The 22303-nt window shown below is 37.3% G+C and overlaps 1 protein-coding gene across 3 annotated transcripts in view; it reads left to right on the top strand.

The window, feature by feature from the left end:
• BRIP1 (BRCA1 interacting helicase 1) overlaps positions 1–22303 on the top strand; it is a 189346-nt gene that overhangs the window by 132016 nt on the left and 35027 nt on the right. The window contains exons 24-25 of one of the 3 annotated variants that reach the window (XR_006574431.1): positions 99–156; positions 3726–3839. The exons of 1 other annotated variant lie outside the window; for it this stretch is intronic. The gene's annotated coding sequence lies outside the window, so the exon portion shown is untranslated. Of the gene's footprint in view, positions 1–98; positions 157–3725; positions 3840–22303 lie in introns of those variants that run through there. One more of the 3 variants, XR_006574432.1, reaches the window with a different exon arrangement.

Below are 22303 nucleotides of genomic sequence, written 5' to 3'. Positions count from 1 at the left end.
AAGGCTCTGTGGAATTCCATATTAGTTGTTGTTAATGGGAGTCATGCAAAAGCTGCCACCATATTGATATGTGATTTCTACATCGTTTTTTTTCAAAGATTTCAGAAATTTAAAATTCTGTAATGAAGATATCCATTATAAATAACTGGTGAAAATGTAAGTATAAAAGCATTCGTATATCTTTTTATTACGTCTTTTGTGTTAAAGTAACCATTTCTAAGTTGTATTAAGTTGAGATAAAAAGAAAAGCACAACATTTGTGCAGTTTTGATATCTACATTTTATACTTTATAAACCTCAGCAGCAGTTCATGCTTATGGGAATTGTCTTTTATTTTTAACAGCAGCCAAGTGTATGGTTGACAGAAGCATATTTCTCTTTCGGCTTTTGTTTGAGCAGCTTCCAAAGCATCATACTACAGGTTTTTAAAAAAACTTTGCCAAGTCTAGCTCAGATTAAATTTCTTTGTTAGACTTTCTCTTTTAAGCATCTGGATCAGAAATAGTATCCTCTTACTATGTAGTAATGAAACATTTGGAAATCATCTGAAAAATTGTAATAGACCGCAATAGTCCTGGCCTTTATTTCTCAGTGTAAGAAATATGTAGGATGCCGAGGGATTTTTTTAAAAACTAATTTCACTTTGTTTAAAATATCTTCAGCCTACTGACAGGTTACAAGAATACTAACTGCTAGGCATTTTTATCCCTAAAGCTGTTGCTTAGTTATCCAATTTAGCCTTGTGAATTACTATTCTCATTAATACATATCTGCATTTGATGCCACATTTTTCAGCACTCTGAGGTAATCTTAGAACACACAAGTTATGACTAATCAAGTTTTGGATAAAAATTGACAAAGGTGATGAATGCTAACCCTGGGTTTTCTTTTCTGATTAATATATATTAGTTACGCTGAGTAAGTGTGGAGAACTTGCTTATAAAATGAAGGAAAGTGAAATTGAAGTATACAGTCCGCATTAATCTGAAGACGTTTAAAATAAAATAAATTTATATCATTGTAGTCATTTAAAATATTAAAACGTATAACAGTGAAAATATTTCTCTCATAGTTCATAAACTTGTTAGTGTGTGATAATGATAATGTAAAATCAGATTGTTCCCAGTAAACTTTCAGTGGAGAGTTAAGTTGTTTTGATGTATATGGTAAGAAAGAAACAAACAGCAGAATTTTAGTGGTGAAGAACTACTTGTAGACATTTCACTAGTAAGCAAAGGGCCAAGTTTTATGCTGGTTTGCATTAAAGTCAATAGACTGTCATCCTTTCATACCAATGGTTAATTTCAGAGAGTCCAATAGATTGAAGAAAACTTTGTCTGTTCACTACAGTATTGTAAAAGGGATATAGGAGGAGAGAACGTAATATTGTAAGGAGTTGGGTAAGGATGTATATGTTTTTTCTAATTACTTTGCTAACAAACTGATTTCTTTTACACTTAGTAGAGGTGGAGCTGTAGCTATTATATGCTCCATGTCTTTTCTACATTCCTTTATGCAGTCCACACCACTGACTGGGATTTAGACCAGTTTTCTTTTGGTTGTCCTTGATGACACACGTCAAAGTGCTAAATGCTGATGTCTGATTTGTAGTCTTGTATACTCAGCTCTCTAATTTTTTCTCCTCTGCTTCCTCAACTTATGTCTGATCCCTGTGAAGGAACAAGATAATGATGGCATATGGTGGTACATCATTTCCTTTCTTATAGCTGCTATGTCGACCGGTGAAACACACAAAACCGACGAAGTGGGTATTCACCCACGAAAGCTCATGCTCCAATACGTCTGTTAGTCTATAAGGTGCCACAGGACGCTTTGCTGCTTTTACAGATCCAGACTAACACGGCTACCCCTCTGATACTTGACACAAAACCTGTAATTCATGCATTGGATTGTGTTGCCAATGTTGCCCTTGGAGACAGAGTCAGTGTTTTGTGAGGCTGCATCTAAAGGAATCATGAGGATCCAACCTTGATTTTTGACTCCTCTGCCCAGTGCTGAGTCAGAGGCCTAGAAAGGACTTACAAAAGATTTACACAAATGTTTAACTTTAGTCACATGAATAGTCCCACTGACTTCAATAGGATTACTCAAGATGAGTAAAGTTTAACACACGTGCCAGGATTGGGGCCTAATTGGTTTATTGGCATCTCTGTCCTTAGAAATATTGTGTGCGCTAAGAGCTGGCTTACTTCACTTCCAAGTACTCTTCTTTTTCTTTTAAATGGCTCTTGTATGGCTCTCTTCTCTTTCACCCAGCTATTTTTTTCTGCAGATATTGGGCTTATTTGTCCAGTTCCTTGTGCCCTTATATAGAGAAGGGAGAAAGTTATGCAAATAGTGAAACAATACATAAAGGTGAAGAAAAAGCAGATGGCTGCTCTGTTAATGGGGCTTTTCCACTTGATCCCAACGGAAGAGAGACCTTTCATTGTCAAAAGTTCTGCAAGCTCATTGATTTTTCATTCTAGCAGGATTTGTTTGCTTTTGAATTACTACTTTGTTATCATCAGTGTATGATGTACCTTTCACTAGGCTACACATTTCACTGGTTTCTGGAGACTGGCTCTGTCAGGATTCCTGAAGAGATCTTCTCTTCCTTTCTATTTAACAGAATCTTAATAAACGAGAGACATTCATGGAATTCTGATTTTTTTTTCTGTTCCGTTCAAAATGGATGGGAAAGTGTCATTTCATACTATTCAGAACTTCTGTTTAGCATTTTAAAGTGTCAACATGAAAGCCAAAATCAAAGCAATTTTTCATTTTCCTGTACAGCAGATTTTTTTTTTAGAAATCAGAATCTTTTCTAATATTTTTCAACAAATATTTTCCTTGGGAAACGGCAGTAGATGCAATTAATCCATATCTCACAAAGTAAAAAAGTTCTCCATACTCCTGTGGGGGGAGCTAGGAGATGCTAATAAAGGAGTGGCTTGCCAGGATCAAAATGTGGTGCAGGTGCCATTGGACTGAGGCAACTGCAGGCTGGTATATATGGGCGTGTATAGGTGAAACTGTCATTTTTTAGTCCCCTGAATCCACATACTCAATCCTTCATCTTCCTGCCCTTATCCCAGAACTGGAAGATTTAGAAATAGAGCAGGAGTGTTGAGTTATTTCTGGGTTTTGGTTTACAGGACCAGTTAATTTAGTGTCACTGTATTTTCCTGTTTTCCTCAGTTAATTATCGTAATGCTAATATCTTGTATCTTGCTATGGTAATCTGGGGCCTGCTCCTGCAAACCTTTGGTTTCAGAAACAGATTCTACTTGTGCCAAGTGTTCCAATGTTGATACTGGGACTACTCACTAGAGTAAGAGTTGTGGACTTAGTTCCCTTTATTGTATTGCAACATACAGTTATCCTGTTTCTCACTATTGGCAGCTTGTTGGCTTTTTTTAATTTTCAGAAGCAGCTCCAACCAATCATGGTAACGAAAATTCCCATGGAACTTTTTGCAATAGTTAGGGGTATTAGTTTGTTATCCCCACCAAACAAAATTGACAGACTTTCTTCACTACAATATTTCAATTTTATTGGCACAAGACAGTGGAGAATCAACTTCAGTACCTGGAAAGATAATGGAGCATATAATTAAGTAATCAATTTGCAACACCTAGAAGATAATAAGGTGATAAGTAATAATCAGCATGTATTTGTCAGGAACAAATCATGTCAACCAACCTAATAACTTTCTTTGACAGGGTAACAAGCCTTGTGATGGGGGGAAGCAGTAGATGTGGTATGTTTTGACTTTAGTAAGGCTTTTGATACTGTTTTGCATGACCTTCTCTTAAACAAACTGAGGAAATACAACCTAGATGGACTACTATAAGGTGGGTGCATAACTGCTTGAAATTTTTTTCCCAGAGTATAGTTATCAGTGATTCGCAATCAAGCTGGAAGGGCATATCGAATCGGGTCCCACAAGGATCAGTTCTGGGTCTTGTTTTGTTCAATATCTTCATTAATGATATAATTAATGGCATAGAGAGTAATTATAAAGTTTGTGGATGATACCAAGCTAGGAGAGGTTGCAAGTGCTTTGGAGGATAGGATTAAAATTCAAAATGATTTAGAGAAACTGGAGAAATGATCTGTAGTAAATAGGATGAAATTCAATAAGGATAAATGCAAAGTACTCCACTTAGGAAGGAACAATCGGTTGCACACATACAAAATGGGAAATGACTACCTAGGAAGGGGTACTGCGGAAAGGGATCTGGGGGGGTCATAGTGGATCACAAGCTAAATATGAATCAACAGTGTAACACTGTTGTAAAAAAAGCAAACATCATTCTGGGATGTATTAGCAGGAGTATTGTAAGCAAGACACGAGAAGTAGTTCTTCCACTCTACTCTTTGCTGATTAGGCCTCATCTGAAGTATTGTGTCCAGTTCTGGGCACCACATTTCAGGAAAGATGTGGACAAATTGGAGAAAGTCCAGAGAAGAGCAACAAAAATGATTAAAGGTCTAGAAAACATGACCTATGAGGGAAGATTGAAAAAATTGGGTTTGTTTAGTCTGGAGAAGAGAAGATTGAGTTAACGATAACAGTTTTCAAGCACATAAATAGTTGTTATAAAGAGGAGGGAGAAAAATTGTTCTTCTTAACCTCTGAGAATAGGACAAGAAGCAGTGGGCTTAAATTGTAGCGAGGGCAGTTTAGGTTGGACATTGGGAAAAACTTCCTAACTGTCAGAGTGGTTAAGCACTGGAATAAATTGTCCAGGGAGGTTGTGGAATCTCCATCATTGAAGATTTTTAAGAGCAGGTTAGACAAACTCCTGTCAGGGATCATCTAGGAAACAATGTAGTCCTGGCTTGGCATGAGTAAGTGGACGTGGGGGAGGCCTCATTTCTTGGGAGATAGGATTAGGGAGGTAAATGGATCAGGAGGCTAGAAAAAGAATGTCTATACTAGCTAAAATAAGGGTGAATACCCAGGGAACCATTTACAATGGACACGATAACAATGGCTAAGCTAAATCAGGAATGTAAAGATGAGGTAAAGAGTAAGTCATACATGGACAATGCGTGGACAGAGCATGCTGTACAGGCATTGGGTTTTACAAAGTAACCGAGCCAATCTCAAATTGTGTAATGCAATGTAATGTGTCAATGTGTATAAAGGAAGAGGTTTGCTGTGTAACTTCGGGTATGTGGTACGCCCTATACCAGAGGTTTTCAAACTTTTTAGGCTGTGTACCTCTTTCCAAATAATGTAGTCTACCGTGTACCCCCATATGAGATAGGGTTATAATATACCTATGTGGTTAGATTACCAAGTCTTACTAATTAAAATGCATTGTCCGCCATTATAGGATTTTTCTCGTGTACTCTCTGACAAGAGTTCATGTACCACAGTTTGAAAACTACTGCCCTATACCCATCCCTTATGCTTGAATCTGATCAACTCAGACTGTTCTGTTCCACTCCAGAGGTAGCTGCATTTCAGTGATGGGTGAATTGGTAAATATTTATCTCATATACAAACTGTTCTGTTCCACTCCAGAGACATATTTGCGGTATGCCAAATAAAGGAACCTGAGTGACAAGACTGGTGTCAAACTGAGTTCTTGGGGAACTCCAATAAACAGTAGGTAGATAAAATATACCTAAAATTATTTGGAATTTTGCAAAATTTTGTCAAAACTGATAGAAAATGAAAACTGAGAGAGACTGGCCAGATGAATTCACTAAAATGGCTGCCTTTATGGAAAATTCCATGAGGACTGACTGCTATTTGTTTTCATCATTTCCTTCAAAAAGTTATCAGCAATAATAATTTTCAGAGGTAATGCAAGTTAATGAAAAATATAGCCCATATGTTATAGTGTCGTAATCAGCAATACAGTCTTTTTTTATAGATGTGCATCTTTTATTGGTTAAAAAAAGTTTACATTTAGAATGTAATAAGTAAATTATATGAAAAGCAGAATTGACAGTTTATAGTTAGACTCATATATTTGAAAAAGAAACTCATAAAGCGAAATAAAGTTCACATATGTTTCATATTTTCATTGTGTCTGTCATGAATTTGATGTGGTGATGTATTTTGTATCAACCTTGTAAATTATATAATGGTCTTCCACACAGGCATCTTCTGGGCTGATCTATGGGATGTGTAAAACTGTTGAATTACGAATATTTTAATCCTAAACACTGCACATATATTTATATTCAAGATATTGCTAAGAATATTCATGTTTTGTCTACTTTGTGGTTTGTATATTTTTCTGGAGTTTTTATGTGTATATTAAAAATAACATTTTGTGGCCAATTTAGTGGAAATACATAGCATCGAAAACATTTTCCCTTAAAATGATTAGATTTAACAAAAAAAGGCATTTCAGCTAGTACTAGTGTGCTCATGCAGTCTGAAAGTTTTGGAAGAGTTAATTTTCTAAATTGGGACAATGTAAAGGGGTTTAAAATCTAGTACTTTATAAGTACAATATTTCTGGCTTCTGCTTCAGAACATTTTCCTATGAGATTAAATCTAAAAGTTAAGTTGTGACTCTTATATCAACATATTACTCTGATGTATCATTATCAACAACACAGTATGGAAGTGGCTAATATCATGTGCAAATAACATTTTCTTAAATCAGTCATTCCAATTATGAGCATGTGGTACTGAACAATGACCGTATCCTTTTAAGAGGGAACAGTACTTACTTCTCTCTCTCCTCCAGTTTCTTCCCACCACAGGGACTTCCGAGCTACTGAGTCACTTGGCTTAGCAGACAATGCTTTGGGAGGTTCTGCCTCTCCCTACTCCCTCATGCAGAACATGAAAAAGGAATCAGAGCATCTCCATCTGCTCATGAGTTACAAGTTCCATATGGCCCTGGAGGTGTGAGGGAAAGGGTCCATGGCTTTGCTTCAAGGGGTCTGCTATGTTGACTGGCCAACCTGGGGTGGGCATACCTCACGGTTCCTTGAAGGGACCATGGTTGGGGAAGAGTATATAAAAGGTTTAACTCGCTGGGACAGGAGATGTGGTGAGCTGTACATATGGCCAATCAGGAAGTTCTCCCTTGCCCCTTGCACACATTTTTCAGCTCAGTGCGTTGGTGGTGTCAGCTAGGGTGTGGTTATTAAGAAGGGCTAGCAGTTAACTTTTGGTTCAGAGCCCAGGGTCTCCACAACATGCACTAGGTTACATCAATCACTATATTTGGAGTCAGGGACAAATTTTCCATCAGCATATTGGCCTGTAGTCCCCTCTTTGTTGCAATAGTGATAATCCGTTTTGGAGTTAATTTAGTTAATAAGGAATTTGATCTTTCAGCAAAAATGTGGGTTGGTCTGGAGATTAGCAGGTAGCAGCAGCAAAGATGGGTGAGAGGAATTGCAAGTTGGTTGGGATGAAAGGATGGACTTTTATTGGGGCTCAGAGTGCAGAATTAAAATGGGCCATGGTGGTAGTGGCGGACAGCAAGCTCAATGATGTTCACAGGTGAAATGTGGCATGCTCTTTAAAAGGGCCTGATTCCTTTCAAAAGGGCTAGGTGGGATCTGTGGCTTTGGCAAATCTGCATCCTTTCTGCATGGTAAGGACATAGAAGCAGAGTGGCTGCTCTTGTGGTATAGCGTGTTTTTTCTAAAGCTTCAATTCCTGGAAGTGTGTGAATAGATAGGAATTAGTTTTCATTTAAAAAATAAAAATTTTAACCCTCCGGCTTGTGCGGAATACGTGACCCAAATGCAGGGCTGCCTGGGGGATTGTGGGGGGGCAAGTGGGGCAATTTGCCCCAAGACCTTGGCCCCACAGGGGCCCCCACGAGAATATCGTATTCTATAGTATTGCAACTTTTTTTATGGATGGGGCCCCCGAAATTGCTTTGCCCCAGGCCCCCTGAATCTCTGGGTGGCCCTGCCCAAATGCATCCTAAAGACTGAAACCAAAGGGCAAAGTAAAAGTACCCAAAGTGTGTGGTTTATTTTTTTTTGTTTTTAATCTCATAGTTTTTATGCCAATCTCATGGTTCTTGAGGCCTGACTCATATTTCTGAAAAGCGTTAGTAATACTGTGGTGATGCCTGGGGCCTTCAGGACTCACCCCTAGATTGGTAGATCACAAGACTTGGCTGGTTGCTGTACATCATTTAACCTTATTTTGGTTTGTAGTTTGAGTTGATACTTAAACTCAAGGTGCAGGCAGAGGTCTTTAATCTATTTAATACGCCTGGAGTTTTATTTTTAGTACGGAGCCAGGAGTGACACTTCGCTATGTATCAATGTGATAGGCTTTATTTTTATTGAAATATGCACAGAGTGGTATATATGAAACACTAAACATGCAAGAACAGAGTTAACCACATATATGACAAGGTAGTATTTCAGGCTTTAATTGTTTCTGTCTGAATTTTATACCAAGTTGCTTAATATTTATTTGTATGCTTTGAAGAAAAATGTGGACATGCACAAAAAAAATACCAGGAAATGAGACGAGTGTCCATTCCAGGTGATCAGGGCATATAGAAAATAAGTATATAGAAATAAAATGTATATCAAAACATGCTAATCTTCTGCTCTTTTTACCATAAATAACCATGACTCTATTGTGCTAGTGAGATTTTATTTAACTGGATGTTGGTGAAAGAGTCTGGCCTCAAATTATAGTAGGGACAGTTAGAGTAAACTTGGTATAATATGATGAAATGGTCTTTATGAGCTGTTTCATAAAGTACAAGTGTGTGTGTGTGTGTAGTCAAGTCAAATCAATATCACAGTGAAGAAAAGCTTGGGTTAGAGCTTATAATAAAAATTGTTTTAATCTCAAGAGGTGGCTGAGATAGCAAAGTGTTTTTTTAATTCTAAATGTGTTACATTTTCAAACTGTCATATGTTTGTTAGCCATCTTGTCTTACATTAGTCTCAAACAGCTATCCTAGAATTCAAAATCAGAAACTCATATTTTTTTAATGTAAACGGGGTAAAATGTGTATGATGATATTAATTTGTTGTTAACTAATGTAATACAACATTAATAAATGACAGTTAATCTATCAAACCAATGCCATGACATCTTACTTGTTGTTTTAATATGTTTTAAGGAAGAAATGTATTTTTCAGATGTGTTTTACATTTGCACCAGGTAATGGAAAGTACAATATATTATGTGCTTGTGCCTTAGAGGAAACTTCTTAACAAAAATAATTGAATGTAGTAAATCTTTTCCCCCTGCTTCCCCTCTTGTATGCCTTCTGCATTGTATCTCTTGTGTTAGTACTTATAGCAAACCTTGTTGGTAATGACACGATTACAGAGCTGATGCAAGTGATACTATAATGGAACACTGCCATTACCCACCATATGTTTGCTTTACATTGCAAGGTGGGTTTAATTCTCTTGCTCACTCTCTCTGATTCTTCATTTCTTCAGTAAGCGACCTCATTTATCTGAGATTTTGAGTCTTGTTACTGTTTGCTTGTGCTATTGGGAGTAAGACTACAGTTTTCAAATAATTAGAAACATCCACAAGCTAATAAATCTGTCCTGAAATTGTCATTTGATTGTGTATATTGTGTATGTTTATATTCAACTGTGTGTCTGTATGGATGATTTATCAGGTGTTTATTTTAGAGAGTTTCATCATATGCACTGGTGAGATGATTTGTTGCACAGTAGGTTTAATAACTTAAGTGCTCTGATTACTATTTGTGTTTGGTATATGGTTTATTTATTTCCTTATCAGACACTAATCTTAAAAACTTCCTTGTCCTATAAATATATAATTTGTTTTAGCTAATGTTGAGTAAATATAATCATCTGGTAAGTCACATTTTCAGGGCATCTGGAATTCTTCTTTGCTAGTAACTTCTATCAGTAACGTATATAATATATTGCTCTGTGACTATAAATTCAAATATAATAAATGCCACCCCCTGTTTTTTTCTAATTCATTATAATGGTAGCATTATCTAAAGCATTTTAACTGTGTTAAAATGTGGCAATATGTTGTGTTAGAAGGCTTTTAAAATATTTAAATGGAATACTTTTCAAAAAGAAACAATGGCATAGATTAAAATTAATCCAATAAATATGAATGTAGCCCAGGCTTGCAGTCCTGGTTCATCCAGTCGTTCTCTCAGCCCAGGTGTTTGTTTAGTGGGAAGTCATCTTGGGAAGTGATGAGAGATGAATTTCACCCAAAGCTAGTTGGACAAGCCCCCAATATGTAGTTTCCATGCCAAAAGCAGTCTTGTTTTGTTATAAACCATTGCCTGTAAATGTTTGAAATCACAGCTTGAGACAATTATTGGTGATCTCTCAACACAATGAACACTATATAAGACCTTAATATAAACAATCAAGACATTTATGGTTCTGGGTGGGATTGCAACTTCCTCCACTTTTAGATCTTTACTTTTAGTAAAGATCAGTAACATTATTTCAGAATTGAACTTTGTATGGATGTTGAGGATAGTACAAAAAAATAAAATTGTGAAACCGTTCCGTTAATTACCAGTGGTGAATTAGAATTAAGTGATCTTTTCCTTCTTTCAGAACAGTATTACCTTTTAAAAAAATAAAAGCTCACTTAACGCATACTTAGTTTAGTATGCAAAATATTACCAGTGAACTTAAAACGTAATAGCTGAAACCAATTGCAAACAGATGGGACTCTCTTATTCTGATTGGCCATATGTTGCCATAGTAAAAAGTGAAAAATCCAGTCAAAACATAACTCATATAGAGGAAATGACCTTGATGGTTCTTGACTGCTATATAGAATTTCTGTAGAATCAACCCTTGGAATATATCAAATTTTCAACATAAATGGCAGCTAGATATTTGTAAAAGATGCATCATAGTGTTTATTTAGTTTGTCCAGAAGAAAAATATGTTTTTTAAAAAATCTCTGCCATCTACACAGGTGTAAACAGAAAATACAGAACTGGCACAAGTCTAATATGAATTGTGCAAAACCATGCTCTTGGGCATTGCTTCTCGGAAATGAATAATGGCTGTAGGTGTCTGAACAATGTAAATTACACTTGCACTTGGAAAAGCTTCTTAAATACAAACATGCTTTATTTCTAATAGACTGGGAAGTTTATGGCTTTAAAAAGTCCAGTTTTATGTGGTTTATTTTAAGTTTGCTCATATTCAGCTACTTTTTTTTCCACTGGAAATTCCTATGTTGTCACCCTTCTGATTATTTGTAGTATTCAGTTAGAAGAAAATAGCAAGAATTGTTAGTGTGGAAATACATTGTGTGCTGCTATATTACAAATAATAATACAATATAAAAGAACATAAACAGACATAATGTATCATGTATGTGCCTATATGTATGCAATATACACACATATATACACATACACAATACGTATATGTGATGTATACATATAAAATTATCAGGGGGTAACCGTGTTAGTCTGTATCCACAAAAATAACAAGGAGTTCGGTGGCACCTTCATGCTGGTGGACTTCTTTAGATACAGTGAGGGTTTTTACCCACAAAAGCTTATGTCCAAATAAATCTGTTAGTCTTTAAGGTGCCACCGGACTCCTTTTTGTTTTTATATATAATTATAATATCCTACCCTGTCATGTTTAAAGCAGATATAAAGATTTTTTCCCCCCGCTATGTTTCTCATACTCGTTATAGGATAAAATCCATACCTGGGCAAATACACTTAACCTCAGTTTTAAACACCCTCTTCACAACATTTGAAAACTGATTGTACCTTAGGGGCTACCTCAACAGACTTCATGTGGATTAATAACCTAACCTGCAAAGTAAGCTGACAGTAAAACTTTCACTTGTTCTGCTTGACCCATGTAAATACAATGCTGATGAAGTTTGACTAAATCCCTAGTTAAAAACCTTGAATTCTTTTGTTTGTGGGTTTAGTGTTATTGGGTAATATCATTGTGTATGCAGAAAGTGATTGAAAGAGTCCTCTCCCCCTCCCACCCCGGGGCATTGTATATATTGTGCTATTTGTTTGTGCTTTGTTATAATTCAGTACAAAAATACATTAAAACAACACTGAATGTGTCATTGAAATGAACAGGTCATTCACTGTTCATTCTGCCACTTTGCTCTTAATTCACCCCATTGTGCCTACCTATTGCATGATTACGGGGGGCTGAAAACAGTAGTTTTTAAAAAAAAATTGAAGGGTGGCATTTTCAACAGGGCTCCGAAGTCCCTTTGAAAATCCCACCACAAAGCAATTACTCCTAGCTGAACATATTTTCCGAATATAAGACCCTCTTGTGTTAGAGAAGAATTTTAACGAATTGTATATTTTGCAGTTATCTAAATAAACAAAAATATAATAAAGTTAATTTTTTTTTAAATATATTGCATCTGATCAAACAACCCATGTGCCAAGTTTTAGGCTGATGTCATAAGAAACAAACTTCAAATTTAATAAATGAACAGATGAATTGGATCCGGTTTCAGTGACTATATTTAAAGAGAGATGTCTTTCTCGTTTCCTGGATCATTTTCAGCCCCAGTGAGTAGTGAATCTCAAAGGAGCAGAATTCAGGGCTTACCACTTGTAAAGGAAGAATAAGGGTTTGAATTCTAAAAAAACCCACAAACAAACAAACAAACCTGATTGGCTTACTATAGTAAGTGCATAAAACTTCTGTAGGCATGTGTTTAGAATTTATGTGACACTATACTACGCTGTGCAGTACCACCCACTGACAATAAATACACAGTGTTATGGTGTTTCATATTTTATAGCCAATCAAGCAAGTGTTGTAAGGTGGAGAGAGTGGGAAGATAATCCTGGGATAAACATTTTTTTAAATTATTTGTTTGTATAGTGCTCAGGAGCCAGAATTGCTAAAGGAATCAATGCACCAAAGAAATGAGACATAAATAAATGTTTGTAAATATGGGATGGGGGGCAGAAGGAGTCCAAAGATAGGTGAGAAAAAAAATATTTAGGTGTATGGAAAAACTCCCCCATAAGGGGAGTGAAAACATTCTACATCTGTCCATTGCATGAATTCTGCCACCTGCTTCCATATCATCTGGTATTGGCCACTCTTGGACAGCATACTGGACTAAATGGTTTAATCCTCTATGGCAATTCCTCTGTTCCCAAAGCTGTATATTTCCTTTCATCCTGATGGATCCCAAAGTACTTTATAAACTGCTTTGTATGTTAGTTCGTACAATTCTGCCTGCTGATTTTCTAGCATGTGCTTAATTGCATATGGCTTTCAGAATTCGATCCTATGTGTACAGTATTGAAAAAGGATTTTCTGGCCAGTTTGTTTTTTACCTGGTCCCTCTACAATCAATCTTGGATGGAACAGATCAATAATGAAGGGAGAAAATAAAACCGTCAGTTCAGTGTGGTAAAATAATAAATATACTATGGTTTATAAAATTTTATTAGCATAGCAGTGTTGTCTGTTTTTATTTTTATTCTACCAAATATTCCCATTGACTACATTTTATGTGTGTAGTCAAACATGGAAGGCATATTAATTTGTCTCCTGTGCTTGGGAAGAGAAAGTAGCTAATATACTGACTGTAGGGTAAAGTTTCTCTATAAAAGTATTCATCTCTAGAATGAATTTTACTAGGGCAGAGGCACACTTAGATGTTAATTGAAAATATCAAATGTACTTTTTTAAAAATTGTGATTTGAGACACAGCTTTCTGATTGGTGAGTAGGACCTGGTGAAATCAGTGCGAATTTGCTGTTAACTTCAATAACCTGATTTGCCCTTTAACACAACCAGTAAATGATACAAAAAACTGATTTGAACAAGATAGTCACCTTTTCTTTGTTTAGTAAGTACTCTGCCTTGTCCTGAATTCTCTCTCATCACCATTAATTTGGTCTTTTTCCCCCTTCACTTTCAGTAACGTAATCAGAATCAGACAAGACAAACTTAATCACATTTGACCTTCAAACTATTTTTTCTCTTCAGCCATCCTAGGCATTGTAACCACATTTCTTCTATTAAGAAGTTGTATATTTCCACACACATACACTATTTGGATCGTTTGGATTGAATTTCAGTAAATTTCCATGAGAGGTGTGCACTTAGCTAGAATAGTGATAAATAACGTGATATTTGTTTTAGTTGGAAAATATATATAGACTGGCATTCTGCTGTCTGATGCAATGAATACCATTGAGACAACCAATAAAATGTGGACCTCAATCATATCTTATTTCATAAGAATAATATTGTTTCTTTGTTTGGAAACAGTGGCATTTACTGCAGAGTACTTCTGTTGTTTAGATAACTTTGCAGTTAACTTATCAGCTTCCTGTATATCAGATACATTCCTATGGTTAGTTATGTTGTATGATGCATTAGATTTATGTTGTGCCTTTCTTCTAGAGTATTTTACAATTGATCTCACTTCACTTCTAGGATGAAACAGAGCAATACTTCACAGTGGTTTAAGACAGGAAGTAAAGAATACTTTTTCCAGTTGAAACTGTATGGTGATTTTTGGGTAGACAACATGTAATGATCAACATTTAAGTTTGGCCAGGATTCTGAGGTTAATATGTGCTGTGACCGACCCAGACCAGTGGGGTCCAGGAATCTGGCAGAGGGCAAATATACTGGTCACCGGATGAGTAGTTTTCTGTTCCCTGAGTGACCAGAGCAGGGGCTGCACTAGAGTAATCAGGAACCTGTTAGAACCAGTTAAGACAGGCAGGATAATTAAGACACCTGGAGCCAATTTAAGAAACTGCTAGAATCAATTAGGACAGACTAGCTAATCAGGGCACCTGAGTTTAAAAAGGAGCTCACTTCAGTTTGTGGCATGTGTGAGGAGCTGGGAGCAAGAGGCGCAAGGAGCTGAGAGTGAGAGGGTGTGCTGCTGCTGGAGGACTGAGGAGTACAAGCTTATCAGACACCAGGAGGAAGGTCCGGTGGTGAGGATAAAGAAGGTGTTTGGAGGAGGCCATGGGGAAGTAGCCCAGGGAGTTGTAGCTGTCATGCAGCTGCTACAGGAGGCGCTATAGACAGCTGCAGTCCACAGGGCCGTGGGCTGGAACCCAGAGTAGAGAGTGGGCCCGGGTTCCCCCCACACCTCCCAACTCCTGATCAGACACAGGAGGAGTTGACCCAGACTGGGGGTTCCCCCAGAGGGGAAGATCTCTGAGGCGAGCAAATCCGCCAATAAGCGCAGGACCCACCAAGGTAGAGGAGGAGCTTTGTCACAGTGCACTGTTGCAAAATGTCCCATGGGAATGCCTGGTTCAGTCAAAATGATGCACCATAAATTTTCAGATTGGTATGCAGTGCTTATCCGTACAACGCTCAGTGACATTAATAAGAGCTGGGCAGCCAAACTTTTGTGTGCTGCTTTGAAAAATTAGCAGTCAGTGCTGTGTTTTTATTTGTCCACTTACGTTCTTTTCCTGTACTTTTTGTATTGTGCATATCTTGTGTGGCGAGGGGATGTCTGCTAATAGCGTATTGTGCTGGGGAAAAAACTTTCATACATGCAAAACTAGGTAAAAGTATTTGGGTGAGGTGTGATCAGTCATGGCTTTGAGTGCAAATTCCAAACTTAGTGCCATTGATTTGCCTTGTTCAATGTGTTTTTGTTGTTGTTTGTTACCACATAAGGGAACTGTGCAAGTCCCTGCAGTTTGAACCTCATTGTGATCATCAATAAATAGGGAGCCTCCAATAGTACATAGTACAGAGGACTTCAGAAATTATTGGTTCTGTAGGTGAGAGGGAGCGGAATGGCCTGAGTGCTGCGTGAACGTTGCTTCAGCAGGCGCCTTTCCAGGTGGCTTCTGTTTTGTGCTCTCACCAATTTCTGTGTACAACCATTTGGATGTTTAAATGGGCCTCTGACATTACAAACTTCAAACATTTAAAATGTATACAGCAAGTAAGCAGCCACTCCAAATAAAGCTCCTTTGCACACAGATTTCCTGTGCCCCTGCAGCATCAACTCCTTGCACCCTTTGGTCTTCTGTGGTTCTGATGGCTGAGCTAGGCGAGTGGACAGAGACTGGGAAGATTGGGCAGTGGACAAGGCTAAGGGGGATGTGCATCATTTCTCCTCCAGCCCTTTGAAGCTTTTGGCCAACCAACCCCCCCCCCACCCCAAGTATTATGGTTTCTACAAAGCTACTTCCATTTGGACCTGCTGAGAGTAGCCAGGCCAAAGGGGAGGGGAGGAGTCTCTATAGCAAGGCTACATTGAAACTGCACTGCCAAGGACATCGTAGGACCACCAGGAGCTAGAACCAATGTGGGGGCACATGTCTCTCTGCCAGCATAGCCAGAATAAAGTTGTTTTGGACTATGGGTACAATTTTCAAAAGTGCCTAAATCCCACTTTCAAAATCTCATTGAAAAATCCATGGGACTCAAGTTGTTTGGGAAAGTTTCTGGGAATCTTTTTATCATGGAGTTTGGGAAGGCTCTTTGGTATGGCATTAGCAATTACAGTCCATGAAGCTAATCAAAATGCAAATAAATTAGTAATTATTGTATAAGATTAAGAACAAAGTACTTCCTCCCCACTTCTCGCTCCCAGGTTTTTTCTGCACACATGATTCAATACGTTCTTTAGAGAAATTTCATCATTTTCCTTTGGTGTATATTTCACTTAGGGTGACAATTGCGTTTCATAGCTTTAATACTTCAAGTCTTGTTGGAAAAGGATTCTGGCTAAATACATTTAATCCAGCTGCATACAATAGGAGTGACTCTGAAATGTTATTGATTTCTCATTTTTTTTAAAGATCATCTTAAAATCTTCTTTGTATGCTTGCACCCTTAAGTGCAGTAAATATAGGGAAAAATTGGTAATTGTTGGTAATAAGATCCACAGGTATTAGAACTGGTGTCATTCATTTTGAGAGGATTAGAGTAGGTATGAGCTCACAGACCAGGAGATAGTACATAATAAAAAAAACAAATATAATTATTGATAGGACACACAATAGGAGGTTTAAGTGTGTCTATGCTGACAACAGGAATTGGATATGCACATACCACCCTGGGAGTGGCCAGTTATCTTGTAAAAGACCGTCCTAGTTCAAATGCAGAGCAAAGCTTGTGATCAAATGCCTCCCAAACTACAGATTAGCACAGGTGTTTACTTTCATCAGTCTCTTTGACTAGGGTCAGAATGAATGGCATATTAAAGTGAAAAAGCATTTTGTGTATATAGAAAAACTTGTTGCTACTCAATAGTCAGTTAATTCTTAACCAAACTAAAAATACATCTATCTGTTTCACATAAATTGAGTCACCACTAAATTGTACTTAAGCCAGTAAAAGGAAGAAAGCATTATATATTTAAAAGCAAATCATGCCCAGGCACATAATGTTTGAACTTAGAAGTGATGAGCTAATTATTTTATTGAATGACTTGAACAGGGAGACAACATGGACTGAGGCTAGAGCTGAGAACTGGCACTCAGGAGGCTTGGGTCCTCTTCCTTACTCTGACAATGATGTTTGATGCAGCCTTGAGCAGGTCACTTATTTTTTGCTTCCATTTCCCAATCTGTAAAATGGGAGCTATAACCCTTACCGACTTGTGAAATCTCTTGATAAAAATTCTAAATATTTATTATTATACTGTTGCAAATTACATTGGATTACTCATTATGATCTTATAGGTAAACATTCCGTGGGAAGAAACTGATGTGCTGACAGCCATTCATCTTCTAATGAACTGGCCCTATAGTGCTGCATATAACATAAGTACACTTTACACTTTAGGCTATGAAATGGCCATGAATAAATTTAGGCTGGAAATTAGAGGGGAAAGTTTCTGGAAGAGCCTCCCAGTAGGAGTAGGGGGAAAACAACCTAAATAGTTTTAAAATGGAGCTTGGTATAGGGGGGATGGATAGGTCAGTGGTTTGAGCATTGGCCTGCTAAACCCAGGGTTGTGAGTTCAACCCTTAAGGGGGCTAGTTGGGGATTGGTCCTGCATTGAGCAGGGGGTTGGACTAGATGATCTCCTGAGGTCCCTTCCAACCCTGATAGTCTAAGTTTAGGAAAGGGATTATATGAGGGAGTTGCTCATGATAGGAGGGGACTGGACTTGATGACCCAGGAGGTGCCTTCCACTGCTATGTTCCCAATACAACATTGAAATTAAATTTCATGTGCAACTGGTACTCCTTTTGACGGCAAGAAATGTCATTAGTAGACATGGCTGACCCTCCTTAGAAGAGGTTAAATGTGAAGAAATGAGAATGCTACCCAAAGTTAAATAAAAAAGAATTGTAGCGACATTCTGCAGTCTTCTTGGTATACTTGTTATTGGACTGTCGGTGTGAAAGAACGTTCAGATATGACCTGTCAGTATGTGGGCAGGATTAAGTACATTAAATTTGCTTGTGTGGGGAAAAGCTTTATTGAATTTGCCGGCTTCTTATTCATGAATATCAAGAGTCAAGACTCTTTTATCACTCTTTGGGTGCCTACAATTGCATTACAGGAAGGTATCATGCCCAACTGTGATTGCTACCAGACACACATTTTTATACTATCAAGGATCTGAAATAAAAAACAGCATGATTTTATGTGCGTTTTAGTGGCATTGATCCAAAACGGTTTCCCACTGAATGCCATGCCAAATCTTTGAAGCAATAAGGATATCTGCCTGATAAGTTATTTTTCTCTCTGGAATCTAATATTCAGATCCTTCTGTCAGCCTGATTGTTCTCCAGTAGTATTCAAATGGAGCTAATGATCTTGCAGTACTTTAGGAAGAAAGTGGAAGTGAACACATTAAGTGCCAAAAGAAACTGAAAGAAGTCTAGCTGTGGCTCAATAATAGTTCAGCAGTGCTTGATGCTGTTACCAGAGGTGATGATTTTCACACACATTCAGAAGAGATGCATTATTTCAGAAAATGAAAAGCTGCACAATCAATACAAACGGCTGTCAAGCCAAGTGCCCGCGGAAGATGTCTCTTCATTGTCTTTCATTACTAAGAGTCACCCTATGTGCTTTTTGTCACTAGCACAGTATGCTATCTCACTCCAGCTCGTATATGTATTCTAAATGAAAACATTGTAATTCATGCATTCAGGAATACAGGACATGGATCCCAGTTTGTTTCTGTCAAAGATTTATGATGACACTGATGGCAAGTGACTTATGATCATTGTAAACAGATGCCATATGGATTCCTATTGATTGACATGCAAATCTTTGACAGCAGCAATCCAGGCCATGTCAATCACTGGCTGTCAGTATGACTGTACACTCTCCTTTTTGATATGATTAAACTATAGTGATCATGAGGGGATTCACTTCATTTCACAAGATGGCAGATGAATAACATTGACAGAAGAGTTAGGAAACCTCAGCATAGCTTATGGCTCCATTGTTGGAAGGAGAGAATATTATGGGGGAAGGGAGTTGGCACTCGCAACTGGTGGTTAGGGTCACTACTCCAGCATGTCAGACAGGGTATTCAGACTAGTAAGTATTAAGCAGTCCCTGATCATTTTCTGAGGATCAAATGAGGTATTTATCTTCATGCATTAATGCCACCTGTCACATTATTTGATATCTGGGCACATTCTATATTCTAATTTTCAAACATATGTGCTACTATCACAACACATTTTTCAATAGGACACATGTTTTATTTTAAGGCTCATATGCATCCCTACGTGTTAACACAGCCATCAGTATTTATCATCTTTGCCTTTTTTATATCTTACTCAAAGCAACATTTTAATGGGTAGCCGTGGCTATGGTCTATTAATTCCAGTTTGGTTGTTCCCAGTTTGATTATTCCCTGTTCCAAAGAGAAGAAAAAATGGGATTGAATTGACAAAGAGGAAGATATTCCACATGTATAAACCATGGAAAGCACTTACTACATTTTAAGTAAACTGTGCTGCTTTATTTAGCAGGTGTAGAAATGAGGCATTTATACTCTATTGGGGAAGAGAATAGTACCCTATGGTAGACTGAAAAATTATGTGTTACATATCAATTGAACATGATGCTGTAATACAAGACACTTGACAGTTAAATTGGAAGGAGGATGTGGATACTGTAGTCACTGAGAATGCAGCCTACCGTTCAGTGGCACCTTCTGGCTCCAAGAGATGCATTTCAGTTTCATGGTGATTGGTTCTGAGGGATTTTGTTTTGTTTTGTTTTTCAGATGTCCTTATTTTCTCCATATCACAGCAAAACTGGGATTGGGAGGTTGGGGGGAGGGAGAAAAAATGTGGTAATTTTCCTCTACGAGTTCTGTTCTTATGATGTCTTCATTTCACATCCTTATTTGTATGAAAGAGTCCATCAACTGTATGTTAAAGCATATTGTGCAAACTTTTAGTGACTTCTATTTCTATATTTAATCTGCACTAAATATCCAGTACTTTTTGGAGTAGAGCTAGCCAACCGATGAGTACCGTAGCTGACAAATTTTGCCCTCTTTTCTATTTGAGAATTATTGGCAAATAGCAATTGGCAAATGCTGGTTCAAAATTATTTAAGGAGCACTTCAGACAAATATATTTTAGGCTATTGGTGGTTTATGAACCAATTGTGTTTGCTTCTCTTATATCTTTGATACTTTATTGTTTGTTTGTAGTATGTAATTGGTCAACTAAGTCAGGTGGTATTGTTTTTCTCCCAGATTGGATGACTGAACTTTTTATAAGCAGGAAGTGGGAAATCAGAGATTTCAAAATGACCACGAAAACACATTCACTTGAATATTTGTGAGCCTTTTGCTTTAGGCAAACATTCACGCTTTCAAAAACAGACTTACATGAATGTTTGTTTGCTTTAAAAAAAAATAGAGGGTTGCAAAATATTACTGAAGTGAATTCAATATTCATCCATGCTATTTTTAGAAATGTTTTTGTGCAGTATTTACCCAGCTCTGCTCTACAATACACATAACTACCCCAATAAAAAAAATGATTTCAATAATAAGGGTTTTAAAAAAACCCTATGAAATGCTTACATAGGCTGTGTTCACTCAGTAGCATCCTATATATATGATCCTGTTTGGTTATCAGAGTTTAAGCTATTGGAAGTTGTTGGTGTGTTACGGAGATGGATTTCAGTTTAATTTGCAGTCCTACAGCCTTTAGAGCCTTCCTTGGCAATTTTTTTGTTTATTTTAAAGAGCATAGACAAATTAAAAGCATTTTATGCAATGATGAATGAGGGGGTGTAAAAAATTCAGATAATCCTTATTAATATTTGTTTTAAATCTTATAGATTATTTCAAATACATACCTCTGTTGACTTGGGGATACTAAGAGATGGTTAGAAACAACATACCTACAGAAAAGTAACAGGCGGTGGTATGATGCTGTAATATATCTTTACAAAGACTAGGAAAAATGATCTGTAGTCACAAGAAACTGTTTGTATAGTTTGTGGTGACAAGTAAACCATTAGCAATTGCGACAAGTACATTCATGATGTTATTAGAAACATTTCAAATGATTCATAACTTAAAAGATAAAGAGACTGCAAGGCTTATAAAATTGTTCTAAGTAACAAGTAGATAACATTTCTTTTTTTAACATTAGTAGTTATTAAACACAGTGTATTTACTCATGTTCTATTTCTATATTTACTCAACTTGTAATAGCTTAATCTGAAGAAAACAGTAAAACTTTGGTCAGGAAAAATTATCTACAGTATGCTGTATGCCATTACTAATATAGAACAACAATAAATGCTGATTTTTCTAATGTAACCTATATATGCAGTCTCAAAAGACTAAAAATATGCAATCCTCTCCCCCACCCAACCCCCACTCCCCTCAAAAAACCCAACCTTATGGATCAAGTGAATGATGCAATGCGTAGTTTTCAAAGAAACCATATAGGACCAAATTTATCCCTGATGTAACTCTAAAATTAATTACTAAATATCTTTTCTGTGCAATACTGATGTTACTACGACATCATTTTTCAAAATAAATATGAAAGGAAATAAACATTAATTTTAGGACAAAAATAATAATAGGCTAGTTCCACTGGAGTCTTTACTGGAAACTCCCCTGGATTTCAGTGCAAGTTTAGCTTTCAGACTGCAGAATTTGATCTCTGTGGGGGTCTTGACCCAAAAAGGAGTTGTGGAGGGAGTCGCAAGGTTATGGGGGGGGCAGTTCTGCTACACTTACTTCTGCGCTGTTGCTGGCGGTGGTGCCGCCTTCAGAGTTGGGCGGCTGGAGAGCAGTGGCTGCTGGCCGGGAGCGCTGAAGGCAGAGCCGCCGCCGCCAGCAGCAGCGTAGAAGTAAGGAATGCACGGTATGGTATTGCCACTCCTTCTTCTGTGC

The sequence above is a fragment of the Mauremys mutica genome, chromosome 19 (genome assembly GCF_020497125.1).
Source record: "Mauremys mutica isolate MM-2020 ecotype Southern chromosome 19, ASM2049712v1, whole genome shotgun sequence".
NCBI classification, from domain to species: domain Eukaryota; kingdom Metazoa; phylum Chordata; order Testudines; family Geoemydidae; genus Mauremys; species Mauremys mutica.
Note: the sequence above shows the minus strand (reverse complement) of the source record. Positions and strands in the feature narration are given on the sequence as shown.